Genomic DNA, 6,497 nt, shown 5'->3' on the forward strand with positions numbered 1-6,497 from the left:
CGCACACTAAATATGTTGGAGCTGGAGTATGCCTGGCCCACATGATACACCCTTGTGGAGTATACCCTTGCTATGAATGCCACACAATGTTATGTGCTATCAGACATGTCCATGACATGTAGTGGGCTGACTGCAACACTTTTCAACTATCCTGCAAAACATGTCTCACATCCCATACATATCACCCTTTGTCTGCATAACCCTGTCCTCAGTGGAGCATATGACATCTATGGGTGTATGTCATATGGGATAACACTGACATGTGAAATGAGATGGCCATCACAACCATTGGACTGCACATGTGTACACATGGCCATGGAGGATGGCCAGAGACATGAAGCAAAGCACACAGTAGAAGTGATATACATGTGTGTACACCCTGTTGCACATTGGCTCGACACAATACAACTATGGCCTTTGTGTAATGGTGATATTGCATATGTGAAACACTACACATCATACAGGCCTGTGCACAGCTTGTGTAGGCATAACATGAAACCACCACATAACATGTCTTGAACATCTGAAGTGTGTCACGACATGGAAGCATTCACCTATACAGTACCCAAATACATACATGTGTTGCACAACATACACTTACATCCACATCAAGCCACAGATACAGTAGATTCACCTTGCTGGTGTCAGACATCATTGTCATGCCTGCTCCTCATGTTTGTAAGGTACACAGATAGCATGAGGGACATAGAGAACTTGTACATTAGCCATGTGTGAGCATAGTTGGTAGGTATCAGTAATATGGTTGCAGATTTGCAGGGGTGTCATCCGTATACCCTTCTGTGACCTGTGTCACACATTCCACATTAGGGTTTATTGTGTATACACCTCAGTGACGCGGGTCACATTCCACATTAGATATATATTGTATGTGAACATAGTCATGGCTATGAACCGTGTCAGTAGCTCACACTGTATAGCAATTGTGAATCCACATGATGCCCTGCAATGGCTATGCAAATCAGCTCAATGTGCAGTATGTCCCTGCATATTTGTAGGATGGACAGACAACATTACATCAGCTGAAGGCCCATGTTAGTATAACACGTCCCTGCACTGGGACACCATTACTGTACTGTAGATTGGAAAGGACACCATTGTGTTACACATGTATGCATGTCATTCAACATGTCAGCAGAAGACGTCATACTACATGTGATTGGCAAGGTCATATGCCACACAGCAGGTTGGTGTACTGTAAACCTGTGCTGGTCTATGGCACCATTGCAAAGTAGGGACATCCATGTCAAACACGTGTGTACAGCCACATGCACAATGTCTACACTCAGCTCCAGGGTAGGCGGAATAATGTTGAACAGACATGCACTGCTTTGGGGGAGATATGCAAGCTAGGGCTCAGGCAAACATAGTATGCAGTCGACATACCCTACTGCTCATGTCCACACACATAGGGGTGGTGGCCAACACAAAGCATCAGTGGCAGATGTACAAAGATCAGCAATGGCCCGTTAACATGTGGTGTATGTTGCACACACCATGGCAGTGCAGTGCAACAGTGCAAAGTGCATGCATTGTGCTGCAGGTATGGGGCATAGGCTACTAACACAAAGGATGCAATACAGGTATGTATGCTAACCACCACTATAATTATGTAAAGTGCATGCCGTCTGCTATACCACATGCATACTGTTGTGTGCAGCTCAGGGATGTATGATGACTACCACTATAATTGCCTAAGCTGAAACTATAATTGTCTAAGCTGAATGCCATCTGCCATATCACCTGCATGTAGTGTGTGTGTGTGTGTGTGTGTGTGTGTGTGTGTGTCTGTGTGTGTCTGTGTGTCTCTGTCTGTGTGTGGCTCTGTCTGTGTGTCCCTGTCTGTGTGTGTCTCTGTCTGTGTGTGTCTTTGTGTGTGTGTGTGTGTGTGTGTGTGTGTGTGTGTGTGTGTGTGTGTGTGTGTGTGGGTCTCTATCTGTGTGTCTGTATGTTTCTCTGTCTGTGTGCCTCTGTGTGTGCCTCTGTCTGTGGGTCTGTGTGTATCTCTGTATGTGTGTCTGTGTGTGTCTGTGTGCCTGTGTGTGTGTCTCTGTGATCTGTGTGTGTGTCTGTGTCTGTGTGTGTGTGTGTGCGCGTGTGTGCGCGTGTGTGTGTGTCTCTGTCAGTGTGTGTCTGGTATAACTTGTAATGTACAGTTGTTGCCTTCCCCTCACAGGTGTTGATGTAGGTGCATTGCTCTAATGCGGTCCACCTGTTGTTAGTGCCACCACAGACTCTAGCAGTGATGATGATAGTATGATTGAGGCACAGGCAGGGTTGTCAGGGGCTGAGTCTGTGCCATGGGTTGCCATTCCACCTATCTCTCCCTCATCCTCGCACACAGTTCCCCTGCCTGTACATACCCCATCACCACCAGCCATAGAGGAAGGACAGTTGGCGGGTGGTAGCATGGAACAGGGAAGTGTGGTGACTATGGAAGGTGTGCCTGCACACCATGCTCCCAGTCAACACACTGGTGATGTCCCACACAGGCATGTGCCCAGCTCTGCTCATAGGAGGACCACTGACCAACATACCCCTGAGGGACCAAGCAAATCGGCTGGAGTCACCAGATGCATGTTTCAGGCTGTAATGGAGGCACAGGCACATGCTGAATGGCACAACAGAGACGGTCTGAGGCTTCAGAGGTCTGCTGTCCGTTCATTAACTGACAACATCCAGGCACTTGCAAATGCTCACCATCATCTTGCAGATGTTTTGGATAGACGATTAGGTGACATGGTGGGAGTCCTTGACCATGGCATGTCATTCCTCGAGCATGGAATGGCTGTGCTGGAACATCTGGTGGGAGTGAGGCGTCAGGCACGTGGACATAGGCTAGCTACATCACCTGTTGAAGGTCTACGTGAACATGCTACTGCACATGCCCCCTCCCATAGTGGTGGTAGCAGCAGCAGTGCTGCTGGTGCTGTGCAGTCCACACCAGGATGGAGCAGACCACATGCACGTGGTCCTAAATGGTCCCAACAGGGACACAATTCCAGTGGACATGTGTCATCAGACGGTACCCAATCTGGACCTCTGCCTGGTAGTGCCCATGCAACCCCTGGCAGGCGCAGGTCACGTGGCTGTGGCCGGACACCATGAACAGTGACACCTGCCTTGTACAGTCTGCAGCTGTCAATATTACCCCTGTGTAGGCCAGCCTCATGCCAGACCTGTGTGCATGCATACACACACACTGGAAACAAGCGTAGGGCACCTCAACACACACACACATAACATCTACACACGCCCAATGATACCACAGGCCCTAACACACATGCATGATGTCATCCAATGGCACAGCCTAGGCCTCTGGCAAACATTATCACCCTGTGCATATGATGATGCCTGTGCCGCATCCCTGTCATCCACACCATCGGTGCAGGGACATGTTCATATGGTCTGATGCACAGGGTGAACATACTAGGTAGACAATTGTAGATTAATATTGTTGAGTAGTGTTGTCAGGCAGCAGACATAACATGTATTGCAGTTTTAGACTGCATTGTGTATGTTTGACAGCATGTATCATGTGTAACAACACTAACAGCATGTTAATTCTGAGGTTCTGCCTTCCTCTTTCAGGTGTAGTTGCATGTGCCGGGGGATGTTGGTGTATGTGGGAGTCCCATATGTACATGTTGACTACCCATAGGTCAGTATGACAATACCTGCATGCACTTTGTAGCTTCCACATCACAGTTATATTCTCCCATGTTTCAATTATGGTAGGATGTACCTAGCTGTAAGCCTGTATGTTTACAATAGGAGTCCATTACAATGTGTTCTGTATGTGTAAGTGTTTGAGCATGCACACTGTGGCCTTCAGTGGTTAGAATCAGAGTGCATCCCATACAGCCCTGTGCTACTAGGTGTATGAGCGTACCCACTGCCACCTTGTGTAATTTGAGTCAGTGCCTCCAACAAGCCCTTTGTTACTAAGTGTATGAGCATGCCCAGTATAACCTTGTGTAGTTGTAGTCATAGTGCATCCCAAACAGCCCTGTGCTACTAAGTGTATGAGCATGCCCACTGTAACCCTGTACAGTGATAGTAGTTGTCCATTCCGCAGATGGTCATACTCCGGTTCAGGTTACTCTTGTGTTATAACTATACCTCTCAGACCTACCTGCGGATGATGTGTCTTGTTTGTGCATACAGGTTGTAATGGACACCTACTTTAAACACACAGGTCTACAGCTATGTACTTCGGGACTGTCAGTCTCTTGGTTGTTGTCCTCAATTGTAGAAGGGCAGTCTGACTGCCTTGGAATGTGTAATCTCTGTGGCGCGTCTCATAACTGCATAGTACTGTAATAGTGAGCTGTAGATAGGCAAGTGTTCTGAACCCCCCCCCCTGGCAGCTGTGTGCATGTGTTTGTGTGTGTGACAGCAAATGCCTGAGTGTGTGTGTCAGCAAATGGCTGAGTGTGTGCGTGCGTCTCAGCAAAAGCCAGAGTGCGTGTATCAGCAAATGGCTGAGTGTGGTTGTGTGTGTATTTATGTCGGCATCCTGTCATGGCAGCGGGTTTTGCTGCATTCCAAAGTGATACCTCCTTTTGCACTGGCTTTTATCCTTGTCAGCCACTAAACCTCTCTCTTCCCCCCTCCTCACTGCAAGTAATCGGTCCTGTGATGTCACCCAGCTCAGACTTGGAATCAGTAAGTGTAATTGTATGTGTTCTGTGGCACATACCCCAACTGCATAACACTGTACTAGTTACCTTTACATAGGCAAGATGTGTATGCACAATACTGGCATGTGTGTGTGTGTTTGTGTGTGTGACTATCCTGTAGCCAGGCATACACATGTGTAATGTCTTTTAGCACAGCATGATAGCCATCTGTGGTGACTGGTATCTAAAAAGCATTACCTAGTTAGGAATGGTAAAGAATACACAGTCAAGAATGACTACAGGTGGGTATGTTATTTTCCTGTGCCACTATTGAGCAGTGACACAGAAGTGGTCACTGGGGTGTAGGTCCATACCCATCATTCCCCCACCCTAACTCCACAATCCCCAGGGTAGATTACATTAGCCATCATTCCCCACCCCAAACTCCACATACACAACAACCATCCCTTCTCTGGTGAACTGCTTATGATTTAAATGTTATAACACAGGCGATGCCTCCGTTTTTGTGTACATGTCAGTTCCTTTGGAACCCTTCTGTGTCACAAAGGACATTCAGACATGTGTGTGTGTGTATATATATATATATATATATATGGCTATGGCTGTGTCTGTGTATATGCATATAAATATGTGTGTACACATCCTGTAGGTGCATATATATATATGTAGTTATGACAGTTGCACAGATGTAGACTTGTCTTTGTTGTTTCACAGAGTACAGTACATTCAAGGGTACTGTACATATGTACAGAAAGGGACTGTCCCATTTGTTTTCAGTACTGTGGAATACCTGTAGTAGGATGGGCATTATAGACTCCATGCACCATGTGTGCAACCCAGATGGCTTAGTTGTATGTCCAGTGACCTCAGTGTGCATGGTCCAAGGTTCAACACCTATAAGCCTTGTTGATACTGTCAATTAGGACTGCATAAGACAGTTGTAAGCAGGTATAAATGTGTTTTCGTGACAGTAAGCAGCAGGTACACACAGCTAATAGACATGTACAACCTGCAGTACATTTAGAATGCCCTTCTTTGGCAATCCTGCTGATGTCACCCACCTACAAATACACCTCTGGGACTGCTGTAATCCAGTAATCACCATGATGTGTGCTGTAACTGTGTAATGCTGTAGTGTGTTCATCTAGCTTGGTAGGTGTTCTAATCCCAGACAGGTGAACTGTGTGTGTGTGTCTGTCTGCCTGCCTGCCTGTGAAAGAAACAATGCATTTAGAGTATGCACACTCTTTACAACCTTTGGCAATCCTGCTGATGTCACCCACCTAGAAATACACCTCTAGGACTGCTGTAAGCCAGTATTCTCTGTAGCATGTGCTGTAACTGTGTATAGCTGTAGTGTGATAAACTAGTTAGGTAGGGGTTCCATTCCAAGAGAGGCCAACTGTGTGTGTATTGCTGTCTGCCTGAGACAAGAACAATGCTTTTTAAAGTATGCACACTCTGTACAATTCACATGACCACCTTTGGCAATCCTGCTGATGTCACCCATCTAGGAATACACCTCTAGGAGTTTTGTAACGCAGTATTCTCCGTAGTGCGGACTGTAATTGTGTATTGCTGTAGTGTGATGAACTAGTTAGGTAGGAGTTGTATTCCAAGAGAGACCAACTGTGTGTGTGTGTGTGTGTGTGTGTGTGTGTGTGTGTGTGTGTGTGTGTGTGTGTGTGTGTGTGTGTGTGTGTGTGGCTCTGCCTGCCTGAGACAAAAACAATGCTTTTTAGAGTATGCACACTCTGTACAATTCACATGACCACCTTTAACAATCCTACTGATGTCACCCAACTAGGAATACACCTCTAGGACTACTGTAATCCA

The sequence above is a fragment of the Protopterus annectens genome, chromosome 1.part2 (assembly GCF_019279795.1).
Source record: "Protopterus annectens isolate FY-2018-M chromosome 1.part2, PAN1.0, whole genome shotgun sequence".
In the NCBI taxonomy this organism is placed as follows: Eukaryota; Metazoa; Chordata; order Ceratodontiformes; family Protopteridae; genus Protopterus; species Protopterus annectens.